The sequence below is a fragment of the Pongo pygmaeus genome, chromosome X (genome assembly GCF_028885625.2).
Source record: "Pongo pygmaeus isolate AG05252 chromosome X, NHGRI_mPonPyg2-v2.0_pri, whole genome shotgun sequence".
Lineage (NCBI taxonomy): Eukaryota > Metazoa > Chordata > Mammalia > Primates > Hominidae > Pongo > Pongo pygmaeus.
In genome coordinates, this window is record NC_072396.2 from 69,131,790 (window position 1) to 69,153,731 (window position 21,942).

Genomic DNA, 21,942 nt, shown 5'->3' on the forward strand with positions numbered 1-21,942 from the left:
TTTACATGATTTTACTAGTTTGTGTCTTTGTATGTGTGTACTTCTGTGTATGTTTTACATAAATGACATATCTTGTATAATGGAATGTGTAATTATGCAGTTGTATGTATTGTTTCAGAGCTGTACAAGTATGTATGTTTATAGTTGTACAAGTACATATGTTTTACCTAAAGAAAATATGCAATATTAATTAGCATATTTTTGAACATAAGTGGTATATCATTTTGTGCCTGCTCCAGTCGGTCTCAAATGTATATCTTTGTAACACAAAATTGACTTATTGTTTTTCATTGTTGATGCTGTTTTTTAATCTAATCAGCATATTATTTTTTCCTATTACTCTATTATGAAAAATTTCAACAAACAGCAAACTTGAAAGAATCTTACAGGGAATGTCCATATACATACTATGTAGATTCTACCATTAACGTTTTACTATGCTTAGTTTATCACATCTATGAATCTATGAATTGCTGTATTTAGCCATAAAATCCATCTTATTTTTTGCCTTGTTTTAAACTGTCACATAGCATTTTGTAGAATTGTGGTAACATAGTTTGTCTGAGGTTTATTTCTATTACATACAATGCTGCAATTAATATTCTTGTCTATTTGTGCCCATTTCAGTGAATAATTAGGAGCAGGAATTTCTGTAATATACATAGTAAATATATTTTAAATATTTAGTAGATACTAACAAATTACTTTCCACAGTAGTTCTACCAATTTATAGTTCTTATTAGAGTATGAGGGGCTTGTTTCCTCACTTACTTTCACACGCCTTCATCAATTTCTAAAATGTTTTATAAATGCTCATCAATATAGTGGATTGGTGATGGATTTTGCTGCTTTTATTTGCAATTTGTATTTCTATGATTACTAGTGATTTGAGCTTCTTTCTATGTTTGACTGTCCACTTTGGTTTTTGTTTTCATTCTTACCCTTTGACTATAATTTCACTGGATTATCTTTTTCACATGTATTCTGAATAGTAATTATTTGTTATATATGTGGCAAATAATTTTCCTTGTCTATTTCTCATCTTTCCACTTATGTTTTTGTGTACAGAACTATTCCATCTTACACTTATATGGCACTTTTATTTTAGTTGATCTTCTGGACTACCTGTGAAGTTAACAAGCAAGATGGTTTTATCCTCATTTTATAGAAGAGGACTCTAAATTGTAGAGAGATTTAAAAAAAAAAATCCTGTCCAATAACAAGCAGCTAGTATGTGTCAATAGCAGGACACAGAATTAGGTCTGCTGACCCCTGTGTTAGTTTCCTATTGCTACTATAATAAATTAATAAAAACCTGGTTTCTTAAAATAACATATATTTATTTATTTGGGTTTTTTCTTCAACTTTTATTTTAAGTTCAGGGCTACATATGCAGGATGTGCAGGTTTGTTACATTGGTACATGGTGGTCTGCTGCACAGATCATCCAATCACTTAGGTATTAAGCCCAGAATCCATTGACTATTCTTCCTGATGCTCTTCCTCCCCCTACCCCACCCTACCTCCTCCAACAGGCCTCAGTATGTGTTGTTTCCCTCCCATGTGTCCATGTAACAGCATGTAATTTTTATCTTATAGTTGTAATAGGTTAGAAGTCTAAAATGGGTCTCACTGTGATTACTTCTGGAGTAGCCAGGGACAATCTATTTACCTGACTTTTCTAGCTTCTAGAGATCTAAATTCCCCACTTCATGGCCCTCTTCCTCTATCTTCAAAGCTAGCAACAGTGAATTGAGTACTTCTCATACTTCATTACTCCAACCTTCTCTCCTATTTCTCTCTTCCACTATAAGAACTTTTGTAATGATACTGAACCTACCCAGACAATCCAGGATACTCTTTCCATTTTAAGAACAGCTGATTATTAATGTTAATTTCCCTTTGCTATGTAATATAACACATTCACAGGTTCCAGGGATTGGAACATGAACATTTTTGGGAGAGGCGTTATTCTGTCTACCTCAACCATCAATCCACTGTCTTTTTCACTTAACAGACTAACAAGTAGCCAGAGGAGTAGTAGGGCTAAGATCAATAGGTTTGGAAAGTAGAGTTGAGAAGGGACACAAATGCCACTACCTAGGATATAACTTTGATTGTGTTCACATTTCTTAGAAGAGCAGTTGTATTTTAAGAATCTCTGGGTGCTCTGTATATGAACAGAGTCAGGGTTTGAAATTGCACACAATTCATTTTTCATAATGGTGAACTTGCCATAGAGTCTCTCATGCAAACAAAGTCTGTAAATTGTGTTCAGACACTTATGCATGCCTTCTGGATGTTTGTGGGTTCTAATCCAAAAGCCTGAGTCACAGAACCCTGGAATATGAGAGCTGAAAGGGATCTCAAAGGCCAGCTAACACAAGGCTCTTATTTTCCACGTGAGAGGACTGAGGTCCAAAGAAGGGAAATAGCCTACGCCAGGTAACACATAGGTTTGTGGCAGAGAGGACTGGAATGAAGTCCTCACTATTGTGCCCAATTATATCAAACTAAGTTGTCATTTTGGAGAGGAAGCATGGGTTTTTTTAGTCCCTTAAATAATATCATGAACATGATCACATCCTTCAACCAGTGGTTAGGCCAGCCATCATAGAAGCATTTTCTTTTTTTTTTTTTTTCTTTTTTTTTTTCTTTTATTATTATTATTATTATTATTATACTTTAGGTTTTATGGTACATGTGCGCAATGTGCAGGTAAGTTACACATGTATACATGTGCCATGCTGGTGCACTGCACCCACCAACTTGTCATCTAGCATTAGGTATATCTCCCAATGCTATCCCTCCCCCCTCCCCCCACCCCACAACAGTCCCTGAAGTGTGATGTTCCCCTTCCTGTGTCCATGTGTTCTCATTGTTCAATTCCCACCTATGAGTGAGACTATGCGGTGTTTGGTTTTTTGTTCTTGCGATAGTTTACTGAGAATGATGATTTCCAATTTCATCCATGTCCCTACAAAGGACGTGAACTCATCATTTTTTATGGCTGCATAGTATTCCATGGTGTATATGTGCCACATTTTCTTAATCCAGTCTATCGCCCCATCAAAAAGTGGGCGAAGGACATGAACAGACACTTCTCAAAAGAAGACATTTATGCAGCCAAAAAACACATGAAAAAATGCTCACCATCACTGGCCATCAGAGAAATGCAAATCAAAACCACAATGAGATACCATCTCACACCAGTTAGAATGGCAATCATTAAAAAGTCAGGAAACAACAGGTGCTGGAGAGGATGTGGAGAAATAGGAACACTTTTACACTGTTGGTGGGACTGTAAACTAGCTCAACCCTTGTGGAAGTCAGTGTGGCGATTCCTTAGGGATCTAGAACTAGAAACTCCATTCGACCCAGCCATCCCATTACTGGGTATATACCCAAAGGACAATAAATCATGCTGCTATAAAGACACATGCACACGTATGTTTATTGCAGCATTATTCACAATAGCAAAGACTTGGAACCAACCCAAATGTCCAACAACCATAGAAGCATTTTCTAACACGGTTCTGTGGGGATGAAGAAAGTATTGGGCATGACAACAAAGAAAAATGGGGCTTGAAAGTCAGAACTGCTTCTTCTCTCTTTTTTTCTTTATTAGTCTTGCTAGCGGTCTATCAATTTTGTTGATCCTTTTAAAAAACCAGCTCCTGGATTCATTAATTTTTTGAAGGGTTTTTTGTGTCTCTATTTCCTTCAGTTCTGCTCTGATTTTAGTTATTTCTTGCCTTCTGCTAGCTTTAGAATGTGTTTGCTCTTGCTTTTCTAGTTCTTTTAATTGTGATGTTAGGGTGTCAATTTTGGATCTTTCCTGCTTTCTCTTCTGGGCATTTAGTGCTATAAATTTCCCTCTACACACTGCTTTGAATGCATCCCAGAGATTCTGGTATGTTGTGTCTTGGTTCTCGTTGGTTTCAAAGAACATCTTTATTTCTGCCTTCATTTCGTTATGTACTCAGTAGTCATTCAGGAGCAGGTTGTTCAGTTTCCATGTAGTTGAGCAGTTTTGAGTGAGATTCTTAATCCTGAGTTCTAGCTTGATTGCACTGTGATCTGAGAGACAGTTTGTTATAATTTCTGTTCTTTTACATTTGCTGAGGAGAGCTTTACTTCCAAGTATGTGGTCAATTTTGGAATAGGTGTGGTGTGGTGCTGAAAAGAATGTATATTTTGTTGATTTGGGGTGGAGAGTTCTGTAGATGTCTATTAGGTCCACTTGGTGCAGAGCTGAGGTCAATTCCTGGGTATCCTTGTTGACTTTCTGTCTCATTGATCTGTCTAATGTTGACAGTGGGGTGGTAAAGTCTCCCATTATTAATGTGTGGGAGTCTAAGTCTCTTTGTAGGTCACTCAGGAGTTGCTTTATGAATCTGGGTGCTCCTGTATTGGGTGCATATATATTTAGGATAGTTAGCTCTTCTTGTTAAATTGATAATTTTACCATTACGTAATGGCCTTCTTTGTCTCTTTTGATCTTTGTTGGTTTAAAGTCTGTTTTATCAGAGCCTAGGATTGCAACCCCTGCCTTTTTTTGTTTTCCATTTGCTTGGTAGATCTTCCTCCATCCTTTTATTTTGAGCCTATGTGTGTCTCTGCACGTGAGATGGGTTTCCTGAATACAGCACACTGATGGGTCTTGACTCTTTATCGAATTTGCCAGTCTGTGTCTTTTAATTGGAGAATTTAGTCCATTTACATTTAAAGTTAATATTGCTATGTGTGAATTTGAACCCATCACTGTGATGTTAGCTGGTTATTTTGCTCATTAGTTGATGAATCAAATAGATGCAATAAAAAAGGATAAAGGGGATATCACCACCGATCCCACAGAAATACAAATTACCATCAGAGAATACTACAAACACCTCTATGCAAATAAACTAGAAAATCTAGAAGAAATGGATAAATTCCTCGACACATACACTCTCCCAAGACTAAACCTGCAAGAAGTTGAATCTCTGAATAGACCAATAACAGGAGCTGAAATTGTGGCAATAATCAATAGCTTACCAACCAAAAAGAGTCCAGGACCAGATGGATTCACAGCCGAATTCTACCAGAGGTACAAGGAGGGACTGGTACCATTCCTTCTGAAACTCTTCCAATCAATAGAAAAAGAGGGAATCCTCCCTAACTCATTTTATGAGGTCAGCATCATCCTGATACCAAAGTCTGGCAGAGACACAACCAAAAAAGAGAATTTTAGATCAATATCCTTGATGAACATTGATGCAAAAATCCTCAATAAAATACTGGCAAACCAAATCCAGCAGCACATCAAAAAGTTTATCCACCATGATCAAGTGGGCTTCATCCCTGGGATGTAAGGCTGGTTCAATATATGCAAATCAATAAATGTAATCCAGCATATAAACAGAATCAAAGACAAAAACCACATGATTATCTCAATAGATGCAGAAAAGGCCTTTGACAAAATTCAACAGCCCTTCATGCTAAAAACTCTCAATAAATTAGGTATTGATGGGCCATATCTCAAAATAATAAGAGCTATCTATGACAAACCCACAGCCAATATCATACTGAATGGGCAAAAACTGGAAGCATTCCCTTTGAAAACTGGCACAAGACAGGGATGCCCTCTCTCACCACTCCTATTCAATATAGTGTTGGAAGTTCTGGCCCAGGCAATTAGGCAGGAGAAGGAAATAATGGGTATTCAATTAGGAAAAGAAGAAGTCAAATTGTCCCTGTTTGCAGACGACATGATTGTATATCTAGAAAACCCCATCGTCTCATCCCAAAATCTCCTTAAGCTGATAAGCAACTTCAGCAAAGTCTCAGGATAAAAAATCAATGTACAAAAATCACAAGCATTCTTATACACCAATAACAGACAAACAGAGAGCCAAATCATGAGTGAATTCCCATTCACAATTGCTTCAAAGAGAATAAAATACCTAGGAATCCAACTTACAAGGGACGTGAAGGACTTCTTCAAGGAGAACTACAAACCACTGCTCAAGGAAATAAAAGAGGATACAAACAAATGGAAGAACATTCCATGCTCATGGGTAGGAAGAATCAATATCGTGAAAATGGCCATACTGCCCAAGGTAATTTACACATTCAATGCCATCCCCATCAAGCTACCAATGACTTTCTTCACAGAATTGGAAAAAACTACTTTAAAGTTCATATGGAACCAAAAAAGAGCCCACATCACCAAGTCAATACTAAGCCAAAAGAACAAAGCTGGAGGCATCACACTACCTGACTTCAAACTATACTACAAGGCTTCAGTAATCAAAACAGCATGGTACTGTTACCAAAACAGAGATATAGATCAATGGAACAAAACAGAGCCCTCAGACATAATGCTGCATATCTACAACTATCTGATCTTTGACAAACCTGAGAAAAACAAGTAATGGGGAAAGGATTCCCTATTTAACAAACGGTGCTGGGAAAACTGGCTAGCCATATGTAGAAAGCTGAAACTGGATCCCTTCCTTACACCTTATACAAAAATCAATTCAAGATGGATTAAAGACTTAAACTTTAGACCTAAAACCATAAAAACCCTAGAAGAAAGCCTAGGCATTACCATTCAGGACATAGGCATGGGCAAGGACTTCATGTCTAAAACACCAAAAGCAATGGCAACAAAAGCCAGAATTGACAAATGGGATCTAATGAAACTAAAGAGCTTCTGCACAGCAAAGGAAACTACCATCAGAGTGAACAGGCAACCTACAAAATGGGAGAAAATTTTTGCAACCTACTCATCTGACAAAGTGCTAATATCCAGAATCTACAATGAACTCAAACAAATTTACAAGAAAAAAACAAACAACCCCATCAAAAAGTGGGTGAAGGACATGAACAGACACTTCTCAAAAGAAGACATTTATGCAGCCAAAAAACACGTGAAAAAATGCTCACCATCAGTGGCCATCAGAGAAATGCAAATCAAAACCACAATGAGATACCATCTCACACCAGTTAGAATGGTGATCATTAAAAAGTCAGAAAACAATAGGTTCTGGAGAAGATGTGGAGAAATAGGAGCACTTTACACTGTTGGTGGAACTGTAAACTAGTTCAACCATTGTGGAAGTCAGTGTGGCGATTCCTCAGGGATCTAGAACTAGAAATTCCATTTGACCCAGCCATCCCATTACTGAGTATATACCCAAAGGATTATAAATCATGCTGCTATAAAGACACATGCACACGTATGTTTATTGCGGCACTATTCACAATAGCAAAGACTTGGAACCAACCCAAATGTTCATCGATGATAGACTGGATTAAGAAAATGTGGCACATATACACCATGGAATACTATGCAGCCATAAAAAATGATGAGTTCATGTCCTTTGTAGGGATATGGATGAAATTGGAAATCATCATTCTCAGTAAACTATCGCAAGAACAAAAAACCAAACACCGCATATTCTCACTCATAGGTGGGAATTGAACAATGAGAACACATGGACACAGGAAGGGGAACATCACACTCTGGGGACTGTTGTGGGGTGGGAGGAGGGCGGAGGGATAGCATTGGGAGATATACCTAATGCTAGATGACGAGTTAGTGGGTGCAGCACACCAGCATGGCACATGTATACATATGTAACTAATCTGCACATTGTGCACATGTACCCTAAAACCTAAAGTATAATAATAAATAAATAAATAAATAAATAAATAAATAAATAAATAAACAAAAAGAAGACCTGGGGTAATCAGCCAGGCGTGGTGGCACATGCCTGTAATCCCAGCTACTCAGGAGACTGAGGCAGGAGAATTGCAACAAAAAAAAAAAGAAAGTCCGAGCTGCATTGTAGGTGCCCAAGGAAAAAAAACACTCTCCAGAAGACAGCTACTTCTTTTGCTGTGAGAGGAGGGTGAGATGGCACTACCTGGCATTTTTGCTGAGGAGTTCTAAATTCACTAGAAAAAGAAACCAATGAACAGAAGGTAGAAGGCAGCATATATTTGGCTATTTAATATGGGAAAAGATAATCTAAAGTTGCCTTGAGAGATAATTGAATGAGTTCTCAGTTATTACATGCATCCAAGCAGAGTTCATATAGCCATTTGGAAATAATGCTGTGGGCATATTTGGGAGTTTTCAAGTTAATTTTACCAAAATTCATTCCTTCAAATGAAAGGCTATGTGTCTGTCTTTACTCATTTAATATGTATCCATTCTATCAATGAATAAATGCAGCCTTCTGAAGAGCCTTATGAGGCAACATAATTTGAAGCCAAATGACAACCATGCCTTCTGAGGCTTCATTTTGTTCACTATTCTTCTAACCCAAGGTAACCAAAGATAATTTGGGGGTTAGGTGCTTAGAGGAATAGGGCTGGGCCAGTGGATGGATTGATTGGAATAGTACAGGAGTTGGTAGTGACATACACACAGTCCTTTTAGAAACAAACTTGGTCAAACAATGAAACTGTCAGGTAGAATCAAGTCAACCTTTTAACTAGAAAAGCCTCAAGTCATCTTCTGAAATGTGAAGTTAACACACATTTTTTTTTCTAGTAGGATCTTGCTGACCTTGAAGGTCAGCTCTAAGGCTGCTGTCTTATTCTTTCACTAATCATTCATGTATTCATTCATCCAGCAAATATTTACTGAGTGCCAACTCTGTATCAAGTGCTGTGCTAGGCGTTGAGGCTACAGTAGGGAGCAAGAAAAATGTAATCCCTGCCCCCACAGAGCTTCCATTATAAGGTGAGGAGAGAGTTAAGCAAAGGGAGCACATCACAGGAGGACCTCACCCAGAAGCATAGAAAGTCAGGGAAAACCTCTTGGAGGAAGGGACTTCTAAACTGAGACCCAGAAAATGAGTGGGTGAATGAATAGGTGAAAAAGTGATTGAGGCAGATGAAACAACATATCAGAATCCGTTGGAGGGAAGAGAGAGCACCATGCACATTGGAAACCGACAAACTGACAGAGCTCTGGCATGGGTGGGATGCATTGAGTGTGAGGAGAGGAAGGGCAAGCAGTGACCTAGAAAGATTAGGAAGGGCTGGGCCATAAAATGCCATATAGGCCATGTTAAGAAGTTTGATCATTATCCTAGTGAAATAATAAGGAATTAATTTTCTTAATGTAACAGATACGAGTTTCTTGAGAGAATAGAAATACAAAGAAGAAAACAAAAGTGGCTTCATATTCACTTTCCAAGTGACCTTTTTTTTTAAACAAAAGTAACCAATATATAAGGCTTGAAAATCTAAACAGTTCAAAATGAAAAATGAAAGTCACGCTTCCCCCAACCAAGTTACTCTCCCCAAGGAAAACAACCATTAAGAATATTTTGTGTTATTTCCAGAAGAAATATTCCTTGTCCCCTCATGTAAGTATGTATATATATAATATGTGTGTGTGTGTGTGTGTGTGTGTGTGTGTGTATATGTATGGAGATATCTATATCTCTATGTATGACCAATCACAATATGCTCACTCTTTTGCACCTTGCTTTTTATTTAATGAAATATATTGAAAATATTTTCATATGTGCATTCACACACACACACACACACACACACACACACAAACACACACACACACACATATACGAAATATTTCATCAGTTTGAATGTCATCCTTACTAGGGAGTCTTACTAATCTCATTATTATTCCAACTTTAGTCAATAAGGGAGGCATTGCTGGGGGATTTTAAGCAATAAGGATTTACAACCACTTTTGTGTTATGGGAAAAATAGCTTTGACTGTTATTGGAAGACCAGATTATGGGGGGTCAACAGTGGAGTCATAAAGAATTATAAGGAGGTTATTACACTGGTCCAATTAAAAGATTATGGTGACTTAGACCAAGTCCATGGCAGTGGAGATAGAGAGAAGTGGGTGCATGAGAAAAAGATGTAAAATATAAATATGACAGGACTTATCAATGAAATGGTTGTAGAGAGTGAGAGAGAAGAGAGTAATCTCAGATGACATTCAAGTCTCTGGCTTGGTATATAGGAATGAGAATGCTAATTATGTCATTCAGTCATTCAGGAGGCTTATTCTGAATGACACTCACCCATTGAAAATATCCTCTCCCTACTCTAAAATGTTATATCACATTGTACAGACCTCTATTCTCTTACTATGTCTATTTATAGTAATGAAACACTTTATTTGTACATTGTTTTAGCCTTCTTACATGCTATGTACTCCTTAGTAGTGTGGCTGGAAGTAGGCAGGTATGAGGAAAATAGAGGAAGAAAATAAAAAAAAGACTAACATTTACTGATCGTTTACTATGTAACAGGTGTTGCACAGGGCCCTTTTTCAGACATTGCATTTTATTTTCACAGCCTGATTTTACAAATAACAAAACAGAGGCTCAGAGAACTCAAGTGACTTCCCCAAGATCATACATTTTAGGGAGAGACAGAGCTAAGATTCAAACCAGGTTTGTCCATGCCTAGGGCCCACCATCAGGAAGCCAAATGAGAAAGTATAGAAGAGTTGGGAGGAAGAGCTGATGCTATGTATAGAGCTGCTCCAGGCAGGCAACAGAGAGGAAAACATGTTAATTGCACAGGGAGAGGAGAGGAAGCTTCACCCAGGCAAGCAGAAAGATTCTTGGGCAAAAGGAGTGGGGAAATAGGTGTTGGGAGGACTCTCAGGGAGACGCCACATGAATGAAGTACCAGGAAGCTGAATAAAATATAATTTTGACCTAGGGCCAAAGAGTGAATACTCAAAGACCAGGGGAGTCTGGAGCTAAAGAATCAGTCTGCAGATGCAAGTAAGTTGGTGGTGGTGGGAGGTTGGGGGGTGAGCTTCAGAGCAAGCATGCCTTACAGCAGTGGTCCTCAAACCAGCAGCATCAGCATCCCCTGGGAACTTGCCAGAAATGCAAGTTCCTGGGCCTCACCCAAGATTTACTGAAGCAAAAACTCAATGTCTTAACAAACCCTATAAGGGATTCTGGTACATGTTCAAGTTTGAGACCTACAGCCTTGGAGGACTAGGGAAAGCAGCAAGTGGAGTTCAAGAGCCAGAGTACAAGAACCAAACAGTGTACCCAGAGCAAGCCTAGGGCTGTCACACATCACAGCAATGCAGAGCAATCTTTCCAAAGCATAACATAGTCTGCTGGTCAGAAGTAGTGGTGGGGAGTGGCTTCAGAGATGTGGTCTCTGGGGGACAACCCCCTCTTCCCTGCACCCCTCCACCTTTCCCCAGAGGTCTTCTTTTTAAGAAACTGCTGTTCCCTCTCCCTCTCTTCTCCCTCTCCCTCTCCCTCTCCCTCTCCCTCTCCCTCTTCCTCTCCCTCTCCCTCTCCCTCTTCCTCTCCCTCTCTCTTCTTTCTTTGGTCTCCCTCTGTTGCCGAGGCTGGACTGTACTGCCATGATCTCAGCTTGCTGCAACCTCCCTGCCTCTGGCTCCTGTGATTCTCCTGCCTCGGCCTAATGAGTGCCTGGGATTGAATGCACGCACCTCCACGCCTGATTGTTTTTTGTATTTTTGGTGGAGAGGGGGTTTCGCACTGTTGACCAGGCTGGTCTCCAGCTCCTGGCCTTGAGTGATCTGCCCACCTCGGCCTCCCGAGGTACTGGGATTGCAGATGGAGTCTCGCTCACTCAATGCTCAATGTTGCCCAGGCTGGAGTGCAGTGACATGATCTTGACTTGCTACAACCTCTACCTCCCAGCCACCGGCCTTGGCCTCCCAAAGTGCTAAGATTACAGCCTCTGCCCTGCCGCCACCCCATCTAGGAAGTGAGGAGTGTCTCTGCCTGGCCGCCCATCCTCTGGGATATGAGGAGCCCCTCTGCCCGGCTGCCCCGTCTGGGAAGTGAGGAGCGCCTCTGCCCGGCCGCCATCCTGTATAGGAAGTGAGGAGCGTCTCTGCCTGGCCGCCCATTGTCTGGGATGTGAGGATCGCCTCTGCCCGGCCACCCCATCTGGGATGTGAGGGGCACCTAGGCCCAGCCACCCCATCTGGGAGGTGAAGAACGCCTCTGCCCGGCTGCCAACCCATCTGGGAGGAAGTGAGGAGCGCCTCTGCCCAGCCGCCCGGTCTGGGAAGTGAGAAGCGCCTCTGGCCGGCTGCCCATCGTCTGGGAAGTGAGGAGCGCCTCTGCCCGGCCTCCCCGTCTGGATGGTGAGGAGCGCCTCTGCCTGGCTGCCCCGTCTGGGAGGTGAGGAGTGCCTCTGCCCGGCCGCCACCCCGTCTGGGAGGAAGTGAGGAGTGCCTCTGCCCGGCCACCCCATCTGGGAAGTGAGGAGTGCCTCTACCTGGCCGCCCCATCTGGGAAATGAGGAGCACCTCTGCCCAGCTGCCCTGTCTGGGAGGTGAGGAGCGCCTCTGCCCGGCTGCCCCGTCTGGGAGGAGAAATTCTCCTGCCTTGGGATACTGTTGATCTATGGCCTTGCCCCCAGCCCCCTGCTCTCTGAAACATGTGCTGTGTCAACTCAGGGTTAAATGGATTAAAGGCTGTGCAAGATGTGCTTTGTTAAACAGATGCTTGAAGGTAGCATGCTCCTTAAGAGTCATCACCACTCCCTAATCTCAGGTACCCAGAGACACAAACACTGCGGAAGGCCGCAGGGACCTCTGCCTAGGAAAACCAGAGACCTTTGTTCATGGGTTTATCTGCTGACCTTCTCTCCACTATTATCCTATGACCCTGCCACATCCCCCTCTCTGAGAAACACCCAAGAATGATGAACAAATACTTAAAAAAAAAGTTAACACTAACATGCAGGAACTTCTCAAGTATTGTGACTCTTGCTATCTTCCAGATTTTGGTGCAAAATCATCTTAAATGAGTAAATGTTTCATGTGAGTATATCTTCTATTTTGTTTTTCCAGTGAAAATAAAAATTCCTTAAAGCAGTTTTATCCTACCCAGTTCTGTAATTGCACTGGCCATGCAGTGGGTGCACAATAAAAATACCATACCTGATGACGTAAAAAAAAAAAAAAAAAAAAAAAACTGCTAAGGGCAAGCTCATCAGAGGATCCTGAGGTGAAGGGGTTAGACTGTCTGTGCCAAGGCACTGCCCATGGCTTTTAATTTTCTCCTGGTATCTGATACTGTCACAAAATTTTACTGTGGAAAATATAGGAAGGAAAACAACATTTACTGGGGGTCTGAACATGCTGAGCACTGTGCTAAGTGTTCACACAAATGCCAGCTGATTTAATCCTCACAATATTTCAGTCATGGAAGTGTTATTATTCCTATTCTGCAGATGAGGAACCAGAGGCTCGAAAAAGTTAAGTGATTTGCCCAAGGTCACATAGCTCAGAAAAAGGCAGCCAAGATACAATCCTTAGTCTTTCTGACTCCAAACGCCATGCTTCTCACCCTAGACCATGTTGACTCTAATGTGAAGGTCCCTGGGGTCCTCTCCTCTTTGTAGCCACCCCAGGGCCATGTGTTACTGATGGCCCATAGATGAGTAACCTGGAAATATTGGTTGAATGAATAAATGAAAAGATGTTCTAGTGACAGAGTTTAACACATGAAGGCCCCTTAAGGATATTCTGGTCTTACGGTTTTCCAATCTGTTTTTTGTGTCCTAGACATTTCTTACTGGTGCTCTGGACACAATCACATTGTCTAGGAAACCAGTCATACCCAGTGGACAGGTTCTTCTGTCTCTTCACCCTTGCCCATTTCTATCTCCTTCCCTGCCTTACCTAGAACAAATCACTTTCATCTTCCATAAGTAGTGGGTGTTTACTAAGATTCTGTTTGGGGAAAGAGTTCTGCTGCCAAAATTAATTTTGAGAAACCCAAATCTAAACCACATTTTTCATGTTATAGATGAAGAAACTGAGTGATAGAAAGGCAAAAAGACTTGTCCAGGGTCACTGTGTGCTCTTTAGTAGCATAACTAGAACATGAAGCCAGGATTCTTGAAACATTCTTCTTTTTTGACACAAGTTAATACAGTTTGTGTCCTAATGAGGAAACAATTATTTAGATTTCAACAATTATATAGAATTGAAAAATTAAAAATTATAACTCTAATTTTTGCCTTTACTATGTTCCAGTTATTGTGCTAAATAGTTAATACGTATAGCCTTATTTAAGTTCTTATAACAGTCTTATAAAATAGGTAATATTATCTCCATTTGAAAACTGAGGTTTAGGGGGATTAAATTACTTTAATCATAGAATCAGGAAATGGCAGAGTTGGGATTTCAGTTCAGAATATCTGATTTCAGTTTTCATGCTCTTAACAGTGGTGCCATATTGCAAATGTCTATATTGAAAAAAAAAAGTCTATTTAGCCTGCTGCTTCTTTTGTAAATTAATTTTTATTGGAACAATGATATACCTTGAGAGCTACAGAGACAAATTTGTGTAGTTATGGCAAACAGAAACTGTATGCTCTGGAAATAAATGATTTAGTAGCTAGCCCTTTATAGAAAAAAATTTGCCAACCTCTGGTCTGTAGACATCAACTTTAAAATGTTTTTCAAGTGACCTCCAGGAGAAGGAACCAGAAGTGTACCCTGGATTTGCAGAAGAGGTGGGTGCTGTTTGTACTCTCAGTGAAATTGGTGAATGAATAATACAAACCTGGAAACCTGGCCTACCTGGCCTCCTGCAGTCTTCACTGTGTTGATTCAAGTCTATTATGACCTGTTCTTGTTGTCTTTCATGAGTCAGAGCAGAGGCCTTATCCTTTCCCCTCCCTGTCATAAATGCCTTAAGGCTTGGACTTGGATCTCAGCTTAATGAGTTTTGTCTCCACTTCCCCTTTCTTGCTTCAAGGTTCACATGTGTGCGAGGCAGATAATTCTAGGGACTGCCATGGCTTGGCTAAGCTTCCATTGACCACTGAGCATTTCTAAGGGAGTTGAGGCTGGTGGCTGCTCCTTCCTTCCTACTGGTGCTTCCACCTGCCTTGGTCTGAGTTGCAGTCCATGGGGCAGCACCTAAGTGTCTGAGCACACTTAAGAATCTCTAGTGGTTTATGACCCAGACTTTGCCCTACCAGCTCAGTCTTCTGAATGTTCTCTTCCCTGGACCCTGCTCCAGACACTTTAAATTCAGAAGAGGAAAATGTGCCCAGCCTGCCTGGAGAAAAGCATCTGCTCCTAGCCAAGATCTCCTCATCACAAAGTAAGAATATCAGGTGGTGGAACCCCCATCATACCTGACCCCTTCCTATACCTGGGTCTGTTGGGTAGATGCAGTCCTTTCTAGAGAGGCGTAGTATTCTCAGACTTGTCACCACAAATTTCTCCCCACTCATTCTTTCCCTATACTTTGTGTCTTTGAAACCTCTTTATCTTCTATGTTTAATATCTAGACTATACTTTCTTCATGGAATTCTAGATGTGTAAATTTTCAGGGCTGAGAGTGTCCATATCTAGTTTAAGACCCTCATTGTAGAAATAGAAAGAGGCCAAGAGAAGAGAAAGGAGTGGGCCAAATCCACAAAATCCACATAGCTGATTATTCCTAGAGCAAGTGGGGCGAGAATCTTGGTCACTTGACTCAGGATAGTGACTTTTCACTGTTCTCTCTTTCCACCAGGAATGGGAATGACCTTTGACTTTAAACAAATCCAGACTCCAGTTTTACCCTGAATTGTTGGGGGAACATTTTTTTTTTTTTCTTTTTAGTATTTTCAATTCTTCCATGTCTTAGTTTTTAGGGTGTTGACCTGTGTTAATCCAGGCTATCTTCTAGCTATGTCTGGTTTCCTCAGGTGGAAAATGTTAAATATAGTTAATATAAAATTTCACTCTAGAATCTGCTAGAAATGACAGAGGCAAAGTTAATGTATATATAAAAAAATCCACCAGTGACTGGTGGCCAGTAGGCTTTCAATAATTGTGAAGTCCCTTCTACCCCCTCAAAAGTACTGTGTTTCTCCCCTAAGCAGCACATTGTGTGTGGTGGTTTCATGGTTAAAAGTTTAGACAGACCCGGCAAATCTCTCTTCTCTTTTACTTCCTAAGTGTGTGACCTTGGACAAGTTACCTTCCCTCTCAGAGCTGAATTTTCCTCAGTTGTAAAATAGAATTAGAGTATTCATCTCACAGGATAATTGTGAGACTTAAATAAGAAAATGCATGTAAAATGGTTAACATAGGGCTTAGAATGTAGAAAAAAAGCTCTTTGTTTTACTGCCAGTTTTATTTTTACTTATGATCAAGCAGCCATGACCTCAGAATAATAGTCAGGGCTGACAATTGTGCTTCAGAGCAAGAAGGGAAAGAGTTGGTGAGATGGAGGCTCTTTCCATTTCTACCTCATTTCTTAAATGGAGCTGTTGAAATCTACCCATGAGCTTTGGCTGGCCACACTGACAGTGTTCTCCTTTCAGCACAGACCAATTAGCAAGTCCTGATAACAGAAGTACAACCCACCCCCTTGTAATTCCTCCTGAGATCCTAACCAGGATTTGTAAAACACCCGGATATGGGTAAAGAACCATCCCGGGTTTTGTATCAAACCAGGCCCCAGAGGAACAGGACATTCCAGTAGTTTTGTTTCTGGAAAAGAGGGCACCCAGCTCTTCCCCCTCCCTCATCCTCCCATCCCAGTAAACCCTGCCAAATTGGAATCCTGGACTTAATTTAGGAGAAAGGCCCTGTAACCAAGATACTGACTGAACATGGCTGGCGGACTCAGGCTGGGGTCTGCAGTGCAGCATTAATGGGCCGCTGACATGAATATGGAGTAGTTTTCTCTAGCAAAGGTAAGCTTTCTTTTCTGTCTTTTCAAACCCTACCTCACCTGCCTTCCTGTGCAAAAACATTTATTTAGCTGGGTTTAGGGGAGTCCTGGCCACTAGGGGAAAAAGTCAGTGGCCAAAATGTTGGAGGAGGTTTGGCTGATGTGCAGGAAAGTTAAAGGAGACAATAGGCTCCTTTTGTTCCTCTCGCCAAAATAGCCAGGACTACACTGGCTTGTCTGTTTCAGGGCCAATCCTGGAGCCATACAGAATAGTTCATTTTCCTGTCGAAACAGCTTGCTCATCTTCTGTCTCACAGGTTGAGGAATTTATTGAGGTGATGGATCTGAGGATTATATAAGTGGGAACTCAAATACTTAAAAATAACCATGTTTGGTTTCATATTTTGAGACCAGATTGGCACAGAGTAAGCCAATAAATGATAGCCGAACTAAGCTAAACATCTGAATTTGAGTAGTCTTAGTTTCTACATAGCAAAAATCTTTTAGAAATCATTGGTTCAAATTCTGGCTATTTTTAACAACTGGCTGCCTGACTTTGAGCAAATCCTTGCACCTCTCTGGTCCCAGTTTTTTATATATCAAATGAGGGTGATTGAAAAAGATGGTTTCTAAAGGTTTCATGTGTGTGTGAATCTATAACACATTCAGTTTTTCATTACTCAGCATCTATTATATGACAAGCAATCCTTTCGCTAGGAACTCAAATATCCATGGCTTTATTTGGGCCTTAAGACAATCCTGTGAAATAAATATCATCCCATTTTTTGGATGAGATGACTAAGGCTAAAATAATTTATTGAAAGGTCACATAGCTATCACAGACAAGAGATGGGATTTGAATCAAGGTCTTTAACAAATCGGTATGTTTTCTATCACAGAGTTAAGAAAGCAGAGGACCAAAAGGTGAATTTTGATGGAGGGTTTATTAGGAAGGCTGCTGAAAGATTGGAGACAGGGCCCCAAAGATGGCTCAGCATTCCTTTATTCAGTTGAGTAATCCTTTGTTTAGGATGAGCCTGTCTAGCCCAAAGTAGTATAACTGAGAAAGGGAGATGGAGGGAGAGAAAAGAGCATTGTCACAATAAAGGAAGTTTGCAAATTCTAGGGAACACAGCAATGCAAATTGTTGTGAATAATAGGGACCAGACCCAGGTGACACTGGGATGGCAGGAAGGTAAGGTAAAGGTAAGGGAGGCTTAACTTTATATTGGCTGATCTTCTCTCCAGGTTGGCACAAGGTTTCAGTATATCTTAACTAAACTATCCAAATAGCCTAGAATTTTTCTTTCTCTTTTCCTTCCTTTGAGTGCCTATTCCTTCTGCCTTCCTTTTTATTTTTATTTTTTTACTTTTTTCCAGGATTCTTTCTCAACTTACTTATTTCATTTCTCCTTTTATTTCTTCCTGTTCTTTTTCCTCATCAGTCTGTTCTTCTCTATGGGCTTAGCTGAGAAAAAAAAAATATCCTTGCCCAAGTGAAAAGCTTATACAGGGCTTTCACATCTTTCATATTATTTGACTTTTATTATAAACTAATAAGGGGCCCAAAGTGGAGACAATCCTCATTTAAGACATGAGGAAACTGAGGCTCAGGAAGTTAGGGACTTGTTCAAGGTTATATAACCAATAAATGATGAATCCAGAGCTAGAACTTACTTTTTTCTGGTGCCTGAACACTTTCCAGTTTACCATGAAATATCTAAGTGGTTATATTTAATTAAATTAATTAATTAATTAATTTTTTGAGACCCGTGTTTCACTCTTGTTGCCCAGGCTGGAGTGCAACGGTGCGATTTCAGCTCACCACAACCTCCGCCTCCCAGGTTCAAGCGATTGTCCTGCCTCAGTCTCCCGAGTAGCTGGGATTACAGGCATGCGCCACCATGCCCAGCTAATTTTTTGTATTTTTAATAGAGACGGGGTTTCTCCATGTTGGTCAGGCTGGTCTTGAACTCCCGATCTCAGGTGATCCACCCACCTTGGCCTCCCAAAGTGCTGGGATTACAGGCGTGAGCCACCGTGCCCGGCCTAACATCTAAGTGGTTATAAAGGATTGTATGGGTTTTTCATTTTTTCTGCTCTTATAGTATATGATAAAACCAAATTAAACAGCAGCAATAACAATGACAAATTCAGATTTGAGGAGGAAAGAAAGGATGTCAATAATTAGAAGGAAGAAAAATACTTATCAGGTGCCTACTAAGTCCCAGATGCTGCAAAAAGTTATCTTATTTAAATATAGAGTAAAACAGTACTTAAACCTAAGTTTGTCTGACTCAAAAGTTCTAGTTCTTTACATTATACCATGTTGTTTCCAAGAAGAGAGTTCAGCTTGGGCTGCGTGCATTTTCATACCTATGTATATATTCCTGTATGCTTAGAATGTGTTACCATATATGGGAATTTATGAGTGTGCACATATTTATTGCTATTCATAAAATGGAAAATCTTTATGGCCCTGGCAAGTTTCATTTCCAAACTATTTCCTTACTTGCAATAGTAATAGCCACTAATACCTTTTGATCACTTACATGTGCCCTTAAAGTACTTACAGATCTTAATTAATTTAATCCCTACAAAACTCTATGAGGTAGCTAATAGTATTAATACCATTTAAAAAATAAAGACACTGTGGCTAAATAAATGAAGAAGTTTCCCAAGTCATACAGCTAGGAAAAATGGAGCCAAGATTCACTTAGGTAGCCTGATACCAAAGCCTGTGCCCTGGATGCAAAATCGAGTAAGTATTCCTTATCTCTCAAGATCTTGAGAATTATGTAAGATGGCAGATATGAAAAACACATTGTAATCTGGAAACTGCTAGGGATATGTTAGGTGGCATTTCCCACCACTCCCCAGATTCTATTGTTTAGGCCATTTGGATCATAAGTCACCACTGTTGAATGCTTGTTCACTGTATGCTGACGGCCTGTAGTAGTCTCTCCCAGGAATATTTTCAATTTTATCATGTGTTTCTCCAGTTGTGGAGCTCTTGCCTGGGACAGTTTTCTGTCTAGGTAAATGAGTTCAAGGCACAACTGCTTTGTTGACACCTCTCTGAGAAAGAAGATTGAAAGGGGTCCATGTTGCATTCAGACTTGGAATGAACCAAGGACATTCCCTCCCTGTTGAGGATTCCAAGGCATGACTATTTGTGTGACCATATATAGAGCTATGTGTAGGTGTATGTGAGTATGCCTGTGTTTCATCGGTGAATGTGAGTATTGGCAGCATGTGAAAGCTGGAAGGACTCTTTGAGAGCTCATTACATACCACATTTTTATGGTTCTGCACTTAGATTATCACACTTCTGTGACTCCCCCAAAAGGTAAGAACTATATAGTCCAGCTTTATATAGTCAATTATTTTATAGATGGGAAAAATGAGGTGAAGAAACTTGCCTAAGTTCACCCTTAACAAGTATTAGAACTTGAACCAGACCCAAATGATGGAAAAATGTATGCTTGTGCTTCTTCATGTCACTTTAACAATAGCTGTTATTGCCCATCTACTTGGCCTCCATCGCCATGTCTGGTAATAGATACACAGAGACCTCTAAAAAATGACATTCTCTCTCAAGGAATGTGTAGTCCAATCTGGGAAATGAAGACAGTTCGTAAGGCAGGTCATGAGATGGAAAGGTAATAATAATACAGAGTCTGACTTAATCTAATTGGGTGCTATAGACAGTAAGTAGCCCTTCAGACGACAGTGATATGGAGAGGCTAGAGGTGGCCTTCTGGAGCAGTTAGTATTCAAATTAACCCTTGGAGTAGGAATATAGAAAGTATGATGCATGCGAGACTTTAAAGATTAATTAACAAACTGTAGCCAGGAGGGAAAAGGAAGAGGAAGGCAACCAGTAGTTACTACTGCCTACTATGTTCCAAACATGGATTATACTTGTCCCTTTCATGTAAGCTTTCTGATTTATTTCTCCAGGGCTGATATTATTATACCCATTTTACAGATGAGAAAACTGGTTCTGAGTGGTTAAGTAATCCCCAAGGCTACACAGATGGTCAGTGGGAGAGCCAGGTTTTGGAAAAAAGGACCCCAAAACAGATCCTCTCTTACATCAAGGGCTTTCTGCCAGATATAATATGGAATCTAGGGATTAACACTTGGGTCACTGCTGCGTATGGAGAGGACTGAGAGTTTGTAAAGTAGTCTATAAGTTTATTTTTTAAAAAGGGTAAAAATATCTGGGGATTTCCTATCCATATGTGAATCTGTGCATATATTTGATTCTCTATTTTTTATTAACAATGCCTATTTCATGTGCTTGGGTTGAAGATTTAGCGAAATAATTTATATAAAGCACTGGACATGGTGCTACTATGTAATGATCTCTCAGTGAATAGTAGCCATTATCATCATTATCATTAATACAATCTATTAGGTATATCTCTGCCTACATGAGTATGTATGTCTGTTTGTAAAGTGATTATAACTGCATGTAATTGCTTGTTTCAGAATGTATATGTTTTTTCATAGATATGGCTGTTGCTATAGGCATATGTATGTTCTCTGTATATATACATGTGAGTGTGCAAGTATATTTTTGTGGAAGGTAGTACAGCATGGTGATTATGCTGGAGCCACACTTCCTGGGCTCAAATCCCAACTCTACCGATTTTTATCTAGATGGCCTTGGGCAAACTACTTTACACCTCTGTTCTGCAGTTTCTCCATTGTAATATGGGGATAATAATGGTGTCTACTTCATAGGGTGGTTGTGACGAATAAATGATTTAATCTGTGTAAAACATTTGGAACAGATGTACCATGCACATACAATAAATATAGCTTTATTATTATTATTCTGAAGTTGACTAAGATTTTATGTAACAGAGTGATTTTATGTGTAAACGTAAGTGTGTGCATCTCTTCTTTTAGGTAAGACTACACGTACTTGTGTGTGCAGGTTTATGTATTTATGTGATGTTGTCTGTGTTTCTGTGTTTGACTGTAACTGTGTACGGTATCACTGAGGGCTTCGTCCTAGTCCCAGGAAGTCTAACGTCCTGTCTTATGTATTGAAGTGAGAGGTTAGAATCTTGGGTCTGATTCTGACTCAGGATTAGACCTATGAAATAAATTTATGAATAGCCTTGGGAATCAGCAGACAACATTTCTTTTGAGAAGTTCAAAATACTTCCCTCACATACTGTCATTTATTTTTGGTTCATTGTTAACTTTTGAAGTATAATACACATAAAGTGCACAAATCTTGTTTA

General features: G+C 40.0%; 1 protein-coding gene across 4 annotated transcripts in view; it reads left to right on the forward strand.

Moving 5' to 3' along the window:
* The first annotated feature begins 16,479 nt into the window (after positions 1 to 16,479).
* The window catches only part of HEPH (hephaestin), a 105,342-nt gene continuing 99,879 nt past the window's right edge, over positions 16,480 to 21,942 (forward strand). For all 4 annotated transcript variants that reach the window (XM_054472995.1, XM_054472996.1, XM_054472997.1 and 1 more), the window contains exon 1: positions 16,480 to 16,703. The gene's annotated coding sequence lies outside the window, so the exon portion shown is untranslated. The remainder of the gene's footprint in view (positions 16,704 to 21,942) is intronic.